The 14,232-nt window shown below is 35.1% G+C and overlaps 1 protein-coding gene across 6 annotated transcripts in view; it reads right to left on the bottom strand.

Moving 5' to 3' along the window:
- Positions 1 to 14,232, bottom strand: part of kcnab2b (potassium voltage-gated channel subfamily A regulatory beta subunit 2b) — a 185,787-nt gene that overhangs the window by 165,092 nt on the left and 6,463 nt on the right. For 3 of the 6 annotated variants that reach the window (XM_068216784.2, XM_073938557.1, XM_073938556.1), the window contains exon 2: positions 7,351 to 7,459. The exons of the other annotated variants lie outside the window; for them this stretch is intronic. The gene's annotated coding sequence lies outside the window, so the exon portion shown is untranslated. The remainder of the gene's footprint in view (positions 1 to 7,350; positions 7,460 to 14,232) is intronic. 6 annotated transcript variants of the gene reach the window in all.

Below are 14,232 nucleotides of genomic sequence, written 5' to 3'. Positions count from 1 at the left end.
TAGCTTAACATGCTGCACTTTAAGAAAGCATATGCAATTACAGAAAACGCCAGCAAATTAAGAAAAAAAAAATTATTAGATTGACAGCACACGTGCTGCAAATCCTCATAATGCATAAACATAAAAAAGTGCTGCTTTTTCCCAAAATGCAAACTAATTTATAAAATGCGCTGCATTTTCTCACAGCGCAAACACTTTATGAAAACGCGCTTCATTTTCTCACAATGCTTGCTTAAACAACAGAGTACAACGAAAAATGTTTTAAAGGAGACTCAAAAACTTGATCTCTGAAAAGTGAGTTTTTCATTTGTAAAATTTTAACATCCTTTTAGCCTAAATATCCATAACCTAAATTGCCGGGTCTGTCACGTTTTAGGGCGCAATAAGCTCTCTGGGTACTATGTTCATTTTCTTATATTTTGATTTCTTAAACTTTTAGGGTTATTAAAATCAATAAAATATTTCCAGACATAATTTTTGTCCCCTGCTGTAGGATTTTTTACAGTTATGTTTTTTATCATTAAAATATCATAATCAAATAATGAACGTTTTTATATAAAAATTAAGTTGTAATCCAAACAAGAACATGTTCTTCATATTATTAGTTTTTCATTTATAAAATTTTAACATCCTGATTCCCTAGTCTTTTGTATTTTATTAGCCTAAATACCCATACCCAAAATAGGGTCTGTCATGTTTAAGGGTGCAATAAGCTCTCTCTGTATTATGTTCATTTTAATAGTATAACCAATTTAGCATTTAATTTACATCAAAATATGAGGACTAACTGCAAAATTTCAGTGTTCTCCATATTTTGATACTTTCTTAAACTTCTAGGGTTATTAATAGCATTAAAGTATTTCCAGACATAATTTGTCCACTGCTGTTTTTTACAAGTATGTTTTTGTCATTTAAATATTATAATCAACTGATGAAAATTTTTATTAAAAAATTAAGTAATTAAGTTTTAAATCATCAAACAAGTACACATTCTTCATATTATGATGGTTGGTTGGATGGTTTCATCAAACATAAAAGGATTTTTAAAGAACAACATACATTTATAAAAAAAAATACATTATCCACTTTTCTTCACACATTCCAGGCATCAAAAGCAGCTAAAATAAAATTGAATCCCCACAGGAAAGCATCAAAAACAGTGTTGGGCTGAAAGTGAAGGTCACCGAGCCCTGTTTCTAATGGCTTGTTTTGTGATGTGCGGCGGCGCTGTGGTCTGTTTGGCCTTCTTCTGCTGGAGGAGTGGAGGTGGTCGTGGGCTTAAGCCTCCAGCGGCAGGACGTCTGTCTGCATTCCTCCAGCCTCCAGCAGCCTCGGCCTTCTCTCGGCCTCTTTGTGGCTCACAGTGTGCCGGGGTTACCAGAGCCCAGAGCTGCCGCCTCAGACAACTTCAATGTTAATTTCCCTTTCATCTTGTGTGTGAAATTGCTGCTGGTGTGGCGCTGACCCTCAGCATTATGAGGTCAAGTGTTGAAATCTGATGTGCGCCTCTCAGGCACACAGATAGAGGAGGAAGAAGGAAAGGGAAAAGCCTTTACAAGTTCTCTGCTAGCATTGTTAAGAGCCTGAATGAAGCACACTTTCACATTTGAGGGAGAGAGAGAGAGAAATCATAAGAGCCTCCATACCAGAGAACGGCTGCTGGTCTGTTTGGGCAATATTGTGAGTTGTGAGAGACGCAGTGCTATCAGGGAAAAGGTCAGCAAGGCCAGATGCTGAATGTGAAGTGGTGTTGTAATATATGTTTCAATTTGCTTGGAGAGGAAATGCTATCTTAGAAAACAGCGTCAGTGTCGATTTGTGTGGTTCAGGGTGGTCACTGTTATGTGTGAGCTTATCGAACTACATATGTATTGAATTATATTAGGCTATATTACATTGCATTGCAGTACTCTACATTATATAAATATTCAAATAATATAATAGCCTACAGAATCTCAAAATTCTATACTTGATTGTGATATTGTTAGATTGTGATATCTATCTATCTATCTATCTATCTATCTATCTATCTATCTATCTATCTATCTATCTATCTATCTATCTATCTATCTATCTATCTATCTATCTATCTATCTATCTATTTATCTGTCTGTCTGTCTGTCTGTCTGTCTGTCTGTCTATCTATCTATCTATCCCACTTTGTATTAAGTGGCCTTAACTAATACTTACAAAGGAATTAATAGTTTGTTACAATGTACTTATTTTGTAAATACATGTATTTACTGTGTACTTATGCTTGATTTAATACATGTATGTAATTACATCCGTAAATAACTTTTGTAGTTACATTTGTAAATACACTGTTGACCATCCCTTACACCTTAACCCCCCCTTAAACCTACCCATGCCACCAAACCTGTCCATAACCCAACCTCTATCCCAACTCAAAAGCACCACATGTGTTCTCAAATGCATTATAAACACAGTAAGTACATTGTATTTATTTTTTTATGTAAGTACATAGTAGTTAAGGACACTTAATATAAAATGGGACCTAATATAATATAATATAATATAATATAATATAATATAATATAATATAATATAATATAATATAATATAATATAATATAATATAATATAATATAATATAATATAATATAATATAATATGTTTATGAACACTATATACATATTTTTAAAAAACATAATATAAGAACCTCAGGATTCTACACATGATCATCTAAAGTATATTTTCCTGAGCCTGTATTTGCATATAGATACCACCTGGTCATTGGCATGCATCTCTCTCATCTTCCTCAGAGGCTGTGCTCACCTCTGAATTACATGCCTCGTTCTTTTGTCCCCACTTGCAATTCACCATAACTTTCCAAACCAAATGCGCAAGTTAACATCTTTTCTTCTAAAGATATTCCTAATCATAAATAAATGCAATCTCTGGCAAAGAACAGGGGGGTTCAGAGAAGGGGGGAGAGAGAAACATCTGAGTATAGATAACCATTAGATATGATTCCCATGATAAGACTCTATAATTTGGCTTTTAGAGATAACTCCAGGGGCTGTCAGGCTGAACGGCAGCAATTTACTGTTTGTTTTATTATTTTTTTTTACCCCCATCCCATTTTTTTTACACATTTTTATCTTCCCTGTTGAAGGGCTTTTCATCTTGATTTCCACTCCTTTTTTCCCCCCTGTGTTTGCCCTAGAAGGTGAGATCAGAAGAAGGCAGTCTGTCGTGTTTTAAAGCGATGGACAAAATACAAATATTTGAGAATGTATTTCATGGTAATTATGTCAGGTTTCATGGCCTGAGTTGTGCACTGAGGCACTGCCTGGATGCCTTAATTTGTATAGAAATTGTAATCATTTGTTCATTTCAAGGTGAAAATTGCATTTTTTTAATTTAAATTGTATCCTGCGTGATAGGCTATTATCTAGAAAAATTGTCTTTGTGTATTAGAGTCTATACCCAGGCGTCACGCATGTTAAGAACTGACTGCTTTCAGAAAGAGAGTCTATATATGGATGTCCCTTTAGAATACAGCAGCACCCGCTCATTATTCTTACTCAGTGCCACCATTTCTGGATTATTACTATTAATTAGTCTGCAAGCTGACTGTAGATTTTGGGAACAGCATGTACAGACTCTGTGACTTGGGTCTTAAGGAGAAATTTCATAAAAATCACACCTTTTTTGTTTAATTGCTGAGTCCTTATCTACAGTGCCAATCCAATAACTTTATTTTGGTAAGACTTTCTCTGCAAGTATGGAAAAAAAGATTGCCCTTCATATTCTGTTTCCCTAATGACATTGGAAGAGGATCTCACTACTGTATATATAAAAATATAGCTGAAATAGTTCAAATTACAGTATTTTATTTACAGTGTAGGCTGTATTCTGCTTGATTTGTTATCACTTTTGTCTTTAGTACCCTTAAATACTTCAATTGTTGTTGTTTTTGTTGTTGTTTTTTTTTTTTTTTTTTGGTCTGATCGATTAGTACAACCAAGCGGCAACCTCCCGCTCTTCCTCAGGAAGCCAATATGGAAGTAACTACAACTGCAATTCATCCAAAATTCCGCTAGTCCTGGCCGCTCCTGGCTCCAAAACAGAGCAAATTTCAATTAGGCCCACTGTTAGAATGGCCAACTTTACAGCAGAAAAAAAGGTGTTTACAGCCTGGTACATAAAAAGATTTTGGTTAATAGAGCTAATATTACCCTTCATGACAACTGTGAGGGGGTTGATTTTTTTTTTTATAACTCATCCGTTTCCTTTATATTAAGTTATATTAAGTTTGCATAATTAAGGGAGTGGCCACTTAAGTGACAGATAGGTCTCGTTGGTCGCTGTCACGTCACCTCAGCTGAATCCGGCAGATTAGCCACTGAACTCGGCATATTTATCGTATTTCTGTGTTGATTTATGTGGCTTTATACAGTCAACTGCCTTTTGGACTTGTTTTCTACAATTATTAGATGGCATGGCATGCTGAGGGCACTTAATTGTGCTCACAAACCATTCACGTGGCCTCCGTTACCCATGTGAGTAAAGTTATATGCTTATATACCATCTATATACATGTATTTGTTTTATTTAAGATTATTTATCGTTTATATTTATATTTAGAGCTGTAATGCACTCCAGAATCTGACGGATTGATTAGCTGTAGGCTCTAGAACAGTCATCTGAAGTGTTGTCATACAGAGTTATGCTGGATTTCATCAATAGTCTTACATTAACTAAAACAGACTATATGTGAAGAGTTTGGAAGTAATTCGCGTTTTCCTCCTGTTGAAAAACGTCATAAGAACAATGTTTAGTGGCTCAATGTATTACAGCTGTGTTTTTAAAAGTCTAAACACTTTATTGATATAATGTACAACCAAGCACAAGTGGTCAGAATACAAATGAGTCACAGGTGATAAAGTATTAAGCATTTCTCCCAAAGTAAAGTGTTTCTGAACCAGGTCCAAGCTAAATGCCAGCAGGTGTCTGTAGCTCCGCTCACTCTCCACCTCTTTGCCCTTGTTTGGTATCTTGCCGTGGGTGTAATGACGCGCAAACAAAATGGTGACGGTTGGCTGCCCCTACTTGTGGCTTCTTTTGCGCTCTTTAGAAACCTATGGGTGACCACACGGATACTACGTCCATATATTTTACAGTCTATGGGTATAGCCAGAGAGGCAATTGCAGATTAAGAAGTGAATATAAATGTATAAATGTACCCCACAAAAACTGTTTCATGGTAATTGCATAAATTGTGTCTGTGATATTTGCTTGTTTTGTTGTTTCTGGAGTGTCAGAATTGCATTTATAGGCTCCGCCATCTTCTGAAAAGTAGCAGCTCATTTGCATTGTAACCTGTTCCATAGTAAAGGCCCATGCACACCGAGACGTTTTTTGCTCGCGTTTTCCATCGACGTTTAACGCCTCATGACTAAATAAAGGGCATCCATGTGATCGTGCACACCAACGCGCAAAACGGCAGGCGCAAAAGCGTCCTTTGAAAAAAAAAAAAAACGCCTCATGCTCGATTTTTTGTTTTGACGCACCGCATCAAAACCTTCTCCACCAAACATATCGGCACTTTTGTTCATGTGCACGGAGCTGCTGAAGTTACAGTAAACAGCACTTCAAGGTGCTCAAGCGCAAAACTGGCAATGCGAGCGCACATTGAAGAAGATGCCCAGAGGCGATATGAACGTTTAATCATTTCCTTACCGCTAGAGCTGGAGCTGCTGTTTGAACCATCCATGCTTGTTTGAGTCACCAGTAACCTTAACAACAAGCTTGTGAACTTCCTCTCCTCCTCTTCTTCTGTGTTATAAGAGGGTGTCAGAAGCTTAAAGTTGTGTAGCGCCATCTAACGTCAAAGAATGATTTTTCATACTCTTCTGCTTGACGCCAGTGAAAATCGCTTGGGTTTGAATAAGGTAAAACGTCTCGTAAAACGCTGTCGATAAATGCAAACGAAATGCGTCCCAGTGTGTAGGAGCCTTAACACGTTACTGTAATCTAATTACATTTTTGAGGAATGCAGTAATGTAAGGAGTTACATTTTAAATTTGTGTCATTTGATTGCAGTTACTAAAGTCAATGTAATTGTGTTACTTATGTTACAAATATAGTTTTTGGAAGAAAAATGTTTCTTTTAAATTTCGTTTTCTGCTGCAACGTCAGTTAATAAGCATGCGATTTTAAATTCCAGGAGAACGCAAGCTGAAATGGTTGCTGTCGAGAGTGGTTGCTTTTTCAAGTGGAAATATAGATATTACTTTCATTTAATTGAGCGTAAAAACAAAAATATTGCTATGAAATGCAATCTAAAGGAACTTTCAACTGCTTTTAATTCAACCAGCAACTTATACCGGACAATACTCATCACCAAGAAGGAAACAGGTGCCCAAAAACACAGTGGCCCAACTTAAATTTTTGTGCAGGATTGGGAGCAAAGGCATGAATGTGAAGAGAAGCATAGCTGCTTATGGGGCAATTCACATATTGCATCTTTTGCGCGCACACATATTAGGAGCGCATATTGTTTTAAAAGTAGCTTCAAAGTAATGAGTAATCTGATGACTTTTTACATGAAGTAATTAGTAATGTATCAGATTACAATTTTCCAGTAGTTATCAGTAATTTGTAATCTATTACTTTTTAAAAGTAACTTACCCAACACTGGCATTTATAGGGACAGCATGTTTTTATGCACACCAAAATAAGGACAAATTTAACAAACTATAATTTGTGGGATATTTTAAGCTGAAACTTACATTCTGGTGACACCAGTGATTTATTTCACATCTTATGAAAAGGGGCATACCTGAACTCCTTTATACCTACATGTTCACTTTGAAATTCTGCCTTTTTCCCCTCACTAAGGTGAAATGGCACAGAAGAATACAATAAAAAAAAAAAACTGACGATGTGCATCAAACGAAACATATTGCTAGGGAAAAAGTGTGAGTTTTTCCCCAATACAGTGTATTGAGAGTCTTTTAGACCAAGCAGGGTTAAAGCGACTCCCATCTCCCTCACAGCTTAATTTTGAAGTGATGCTGGAGTGTGGAGATTAGAGTCTGGGGGCAAGGAGGGGCAAAAGGAGGCTTGGTTGAGGGATGCCAGGGTTACTATGGGGGACTATAATCTTGTATTAGGTGCCTGGAGACAGCAAATGAAAGACTGGGTTTAGAAAGGGAAACTTCCTGTGAATTGCAAGGAGAAATAAAATTCTCTTACCCTATTGACATCTGTACTAAAAAAATCCATTTGAGAGGAGCATAAGCAGAATATGTCGAACAATAGAGTCTGTCAACTGGATACATTCTTCTCTGTGTAACAATCTTGTGCTAAGCGCTCTACTTACCGATCCTGGTTATTAGGCAATCATGCGATCTGTCGGTGTAAGCTGATTGTAGGAATGTGGAATCCCTTCGGTGAAGATCAGACACCCGGGCTCAGGTACATAATGTATCCTGGAATAATTATGGGATTTAAGGAGATGTTAGGCTTTGTAAGTGCTTTCTTTGTTACGTTTGCAAGAGGTTGACACTACAGAGTTTCTGAAACATAATAATAACAGCCATAGGAAGGGGTGGGAGGCTCGTGGAGAAATTCTTCGGGCATGTTTTAATCAGTCTTCACCTCGTGGCGTGTTCTCACCTCAAAATAACAACGTTTAAGTGACCAAAACACTCATTATCATGAAAACAATACATCCCAGAAATTCCTTCAATACCTGCCCCAGTGGAAAGTCAGTTTTTTTTAATTAAATTGAGGATGTTGTTTGCCTGTCTGTCTATAGGCTAATATCAAATAAATGATCATTAAGTTACCAGGTTTTTTCACTCGTTCAAATATCATAATATTTGGAAAATAATCACATATACAGTATATACATATACACACACACACGCACGCACGCACGCACACACACACACACACACACACACATATATATATATATATATATATATATATATATATATATATATATATATATATATATATATATATATATATATATATATATATATATATATATATATATATATATATATATATATATATATATATTGTAATTGGTAAAACCATTCACTAAATTGAAATTGGTAAGCTTGTTCTTTATTAATCAGATTTTTCCGTTTGTGTTCATACTAATATTTCAAACATACTAAAGTGATTTTGAAATTTATTTTTATTTATTTTATTTAATTTTTTCAAATATTTCAGTTAAACATTCATTTATTTAACTTATTTTCAGTTTATATCCATATTAATATTCGGAAAACAATCACATATTTAAGTTATTCTGCAAATTTCCTTCTTTCTTCTTCTTCAAATAAATCAGTTAAACAAATCAGTTCTTTAATTCAGTTATAAGATTTATCAGTTTATGCCCATAGAAATTTTTGGAACAGAATCACATATTCAAGCCAATAGACACTTTCTAGTTTAATTTATTTATTTTTATTCAGTATATATAAGTAATTTAAGGATAAACTGTCATACAAATTGGTAAGACATGTTACTCCTCTGCTATGTGTCATGTATGAACTATATATGTGTATGTATGTATTATATAAATAGGCATGGGACGATAACCGGTTTTAAGTTTTACATCGGTTTGAAAAAGTCAAGGTTTTTAAACCGCCACAATTTTCTGTTATACCATATCTAAGGTATATGTAAGGTTTTAAGTTTTTTTTCCTTTTTTTTAAATCCTATAGAGACTGTGTCTGTTCCTCGTATTATTAGATTAAGAAATAAACGTACTGTGTGCTCCAGAAAAAATCTAGTAAGAATCAAACCAGAAAAACCAGTAGAAAGTGAAAATACAAATTTCGTAAAACTTGGTCTCCTAAACATCAGGTCACTTGCACCTAAAGCACTTATCATTAATGAAATAATAACAGAAAACAATCTTAATGCACTCTGTCTCACTGAAACCTGGCTGAAACAAAATTACTATATTAGCTTAAATGAAGCAACTCCTCCAGGATTCTTATATAAACATGAGGCTCGTCAAACTGGTCGTGGTGGTGGAGTTGCATCAATCTTTAGTGATTTCCTTAATATTAAACAGAGAAACGGACTTATGTTTAGCTCCTTTGAAGTATTATCGCTTAATGTTCAGCTTCCAGATACTATACAAAAACCTATGTTGTCTCTCGCTTTAATCACCATATAGACCCCCAGGACCCTATGTCAAATTTCTAAAAGAATTTTCTGATTTTATTTCTGACTTACTAGTCAAAACTGATAAAATGCTAATTGTAGGTGACTTTAACATCCACATAGATGACGCTAATGATACATTAGGGCTCGCGTTTATGGATTTAATACACTCACTTGGGATAAAGCAAAACGTTGTGGGTCCAACCCATCGCTTAAAGCATACATTAGATCTAATTCTGTCTTATGGAATCGAGGTTATTGACGTAGACATTATACCACAAAGTGATGATATTACAGATCACTACCTCTTACTATATAAGCTATGTTTACCTGAAATCAGCAAACCCGCTCCAATACTCCGCCCTAGTAGAACTATTGTTCCGTCAACTAAAGATGAATTTATAAATAACTTACCTGATCTCTCTCTATTTCGTAATGCACCCGCAAACTCAAATGATCTTGATGTAGTAACCAGCAGTATGGATGCCATCTTTACTAGCACACTAAATACTGTGGCACCCATCAAATTAAAAAAGGCTAGAGAGATTAAAACTGTACCATGGTATAATAGTCATACTCGTGCGCTCAAAACAGCAACCCGCGCCCTGGAACGTAAATGGAAAAAAACTAATTTAGAGGTCTTTAGAATTGCGTACAAAGACAGTATGTCCAGCTATAGGAGGGCTCTAAAATCTGCCAGGACCGAGCACCTGCGCAAACTGATAGAAAATAATCATAACAATCCTAGATTTTTATTTAACACCATCTCTAAATTAGCAAATAATCGGTCATCCTTGGCACAAACTACTCCACCGCAAATTAGTAGAGATGACTTCATGAATTTTTTCAGTAATAAAATAGAAGGCTTTAGACAGAAAATAGGAGATGCCAAACTTTCTGCACCGGCTTATACTCCAAATCCTGTAAATATTTCATTAAATCATAATAATAACCTACACTGCTTCAAAATCATAGAACATGAAGAGTTAGTAAAAATTATAAATAGCTCTAAACCAGCTACGTGTATGCTGGACTCAATTCCAACAAAATTACTGAAAGAGCTGCTACCTGCTATAGGAGAACCTCTTCTTAACATTATCAACTCTTCTTTATCTATAGGCCATGTTCCAAACTCTTACAAGCTAGCTGTTATTAAGCCTATTATTAAGAAACCGCAACTAGACACCAACAACTTAGCTAACTATAGGCCTATTTCTAATCTTCCATTTATGTCTAAAATACTAGAAAAAGTTGTTTCCACTCAATTATGCTCTTATCTGCAGACGAACAATATTTTTGAAGTGTTTCAGTCAGGTTTCAGGGCTCACCACAGTACAGAAACCGCCTTAGTGAAAATAACCAACGATTTACTCTTAGCTGCTGACCGAGGGTGCGTCTCGCTATTAGTTTTACTCGATCTTAGTGCGGCATTTGATACCATTGACCACAATATCCTCATAAATCGCTTAAAGTCTACAGGTGTCCAGGGACAGGCTCTACAATGGTTTAAGTCATACTTAACTGACCGCTACCAGTTTGTGAATCTTAATGGACAGCCTTCACAAATCTGCCCAGTAAAGTATGGGGTGCCTCAAGGATCAGTTTTAGGCCCTTTACTGTTTACAATTTACATGCTACCTCTGGGAGACATTATTAGAAGACATGGGATCAGCTTTCACTGCTATGCAGATGATACTCAATTATATATTTCAACTAAACCTGACGAGACGTCTGAACTTTCTAAACTAACTGAGTGTATCAAAGACATCAAAGACTGGATGACCAACAATTTTCTTCTCTTAAACTCCGACAAAACAGAATTATTACTTTTTGGGCCTAAATCTTGCACACAGCAGATCTCGCAACTCAATTTACAAGTAGAGGGATACAAAGTTAGCTTTAGCTCTACTATAAAAGATTTGGGTGTCATATTAGACAGCAATCTAACTTTTAAAAACCATATATCCCATGTCACAAAAACTGCCTTCTTTCATCTGAGAAATATCGCTAAATTACGAAATATGCTATCCATCTCAGATGCAGAAAAGCTAGTTCATGCTTTTATGACTTCGAGACTGGATTACTGTAATGCTCTATTTGCTGGCTGCCCAGCATCCTCTATTAACAAACTTCAATTAGTACAAAATGCAGCAGCCAGAGTTCTGACCAGGTCTAGAAAATATGATCATATAACCCCAATTTTATCCTCCTTACACTGGCTGCCTGTTAAGTTTCGTATTGAATTTAAAATATTACTTCTCACCTATAAAGCTCTAAATAATCTAGCTCCTGTTTATCTAACCAACCTTCTGTCTCGCTACGAACCAACTCGTTCCTTAAGATCTCAAAATTCAGGGCTTCTGGTTGTACCTAGAATAGCAAAATCAAGTAAAGGAGGTCGAGCCTTCTCTTTCATGGCTCCTACACTCTGGAATAGCCTTCCTGATAACGTCCGAGGCTCAGACACACTCTCCCAGTTCAAAACTAGATTAAAGACCTATCTGTTTAGTAAAGCATACACTCAATGCATCACCTAGCGGGTTCCACAATGGCTTCTGCATCTTGCTTATATACACTATGAACAGCAGCTACGCTAATTATTTTCTTTATTCTCTATTTTCACCTGGGGATACTCATCCCGAGGTCCTCAGATTAGGCGGAGTCACTGATTGGATCCAAGACCAGCGACGTGATCATCCCAAGGATTCCATATCCGGGACCAGGCCATATCCTGAGCTGCTGCTGCGCTGATGGTTGTGGGGAGTGGAGAACATGAGTATGATTCCAGCGACGCTCCAGAGACAGACGAGTCTTCATTGAGGCCATCTTCCAGCATAAACCACGGCGAATGAAGTTCTGCACAAGACTTTTGGCCAGCGGAGAAATTAAAATGGTCGTGCCCAACTGAGTCTGGTTCTCTCAAGGTTTTTTTTCTTCACTCCCATCAGGTGAAGTTTTTTTTCCCTCTCCGCTGTCGCCACTGCCTCGCATGGTTCAGGATTGGTAGAGCTACGCATCGATGAATTGGCTCTTCAGTGTTTGAACTCTCAGTAATGATTAAATCACACTGAACTGAGCTAAACTGAACTGAACTGAACTTAAACACTAAAACCTAAACCACACTGTTCCAGTTACTGAACCACACTGTTCCAATTACTATGACCATTTATGTGAAGCTGCTTTGACACAATCTATATTGTAAAAGCGCTATACAAATAAAGCTGAATTGAATTGAATTGGAATTGAATTTTTTTTATTGTTTTTTTTAAATGTGCTGTAAATAAATCTGTGTTTTTGAAAGTAATGAAGAAAGCAGAAGTCAATGATTGTTTTGAATTGTTTACCCTGACATGTTTATTGTTCCAAAATATTACAAGTTTCCTAAAATAAAATATATTGTGTTTAATAGGGGAAAAGTTTTTTTTTTACTTATTTATTTCTAGAGCAGTAATCACAATACCGTGATACTGTCAAACCATGGTATTTTTATCCAAGGCTATTATACCATCAGAAACTTATACCAGCAAATGCCTATACTTACATAAAAAAGGAAATTGTATGCTGATTATTATGAATATTGAATATCTGCAAAAAACAATACTCCTAATCCAATAAAAATCTTCTGTATTTCTTTTAGGCTTGGGTGGTAATGCATTAATATAGTATACTGCGGTATATAAAAATTTAATTGGTGTTAATTTAAAAACCGTTAAACTGTCATAAAGAACAATGCACTTATATGTGTGTGTGTGTGTGTGTGTGTGTGTGTGTGTGCGCGCATGTGGTTGTCATCACAGGACAGCATGGAGAAGAATGAGAGGTGGGGAAAGAAGACGAGTCGCACAACAAGTGACCTGGTCTCGAAAAAGAAATTCTTCAGTTTGGCAGTGTTTCAGGTTTTCACTGAACGAGAAGGGAGAGGTGAATGAAGTCAATCTTGGCCTAGGACCATATATACTTGCAAAATAATAGAAGTTTTGCAAACAAAAGTAGAAGTATTGAGCAAAAAGTAAATAAATAAATGCAAATCCCAAAATTTCAAAAAATGAATTTTTGATTAATTAAATTAAATAAAAATAAAATTTGCAAACAGAAAAAAAAAACTGCAAAAAAAAAATCAAGCAGTGAAAAATTAAAAAATAAAATATTTGCAAAAAAAAAAAAAAAAAAAAAAAAAAATATATATATATATATATATATATATATATATATATATATATATATATATATATATATATAAATTATTATTATATATATTAAATTATTAAACAAAGAAAAAGAAATTCAACTGACTTCAACTATATATGTATTTGAAGTCAATAGTTGAAGTCAGTTGAATTTCTTTTTCTTTGTTTAATAATTTCCCAATGATGAATGATGTTTAACAAAGCAAGGAAATTTTCACAGTATGTCTGGTAATATTTTTTTTTTTTCTGGAGAAAGTCTTATTTGTTTTATTTCAGCTAGAATAAAAGTAGTTTTACATTTTTTTAAAATCATTTTAATGTCAAAATTATTAGCCACTTTAAGCTATATATTTGTTGATAGTCTACAGAACAAACCATCATTATACAATAACTTGTCTAATTACTCTAGCCAGCCTAGTTAACCTAATTAACCTAGTTAAGCCTTTAAATGTCACTTTAAGCTGTATAGAAGTGTCTTAAAAAATATCTAGTCAAATATTATATACTGTCATCATGGCAAAGATAAAATGAATCAGTTAATAGAAATGAGTTATTAAAACTGTTACGTTTAGAAATGTGTTGAAAAAATCTTGTCTCTATTAAACAGAAATTGGGGAAAAAATAAACAGTGGGCTAATAATTCATGGGGGTCAATAATTCTGACTTCAACTGTATATTTGCAAAAAAAATAAAAATAAATAAAAATTTAAAGCATTGCCTTTACAAAACCCAACCAGTGAATTGCAAAGCTCATTATGATTGGCTTTTTAGTCAACTGTGAGTTTGCGATGCTGTTTTCACTCTGCACTTCACATTTTTGAATGTTTCACTTTGTGGCTCTGATTTGACAAGGGGGCAGAGTCAAGGGAACTTAAGTGTTTATG

This window comes from Danio rerio, chromosome 23 (genome assembly GCF_049306965.1).
Source record: "Danio rerio strain Tuebingen ecotype United States chromosome 23, GRCz12tu, whole genome shotgun sequence".
NCBI lineage: Eukaryota > Metazoa > Chordata > Actinopteri > Cypriniformes > Danionidae > Danio > Danio rerio.
This window is presented reverse-complemented; position numbering and strand designations above follow the sequence as displayed.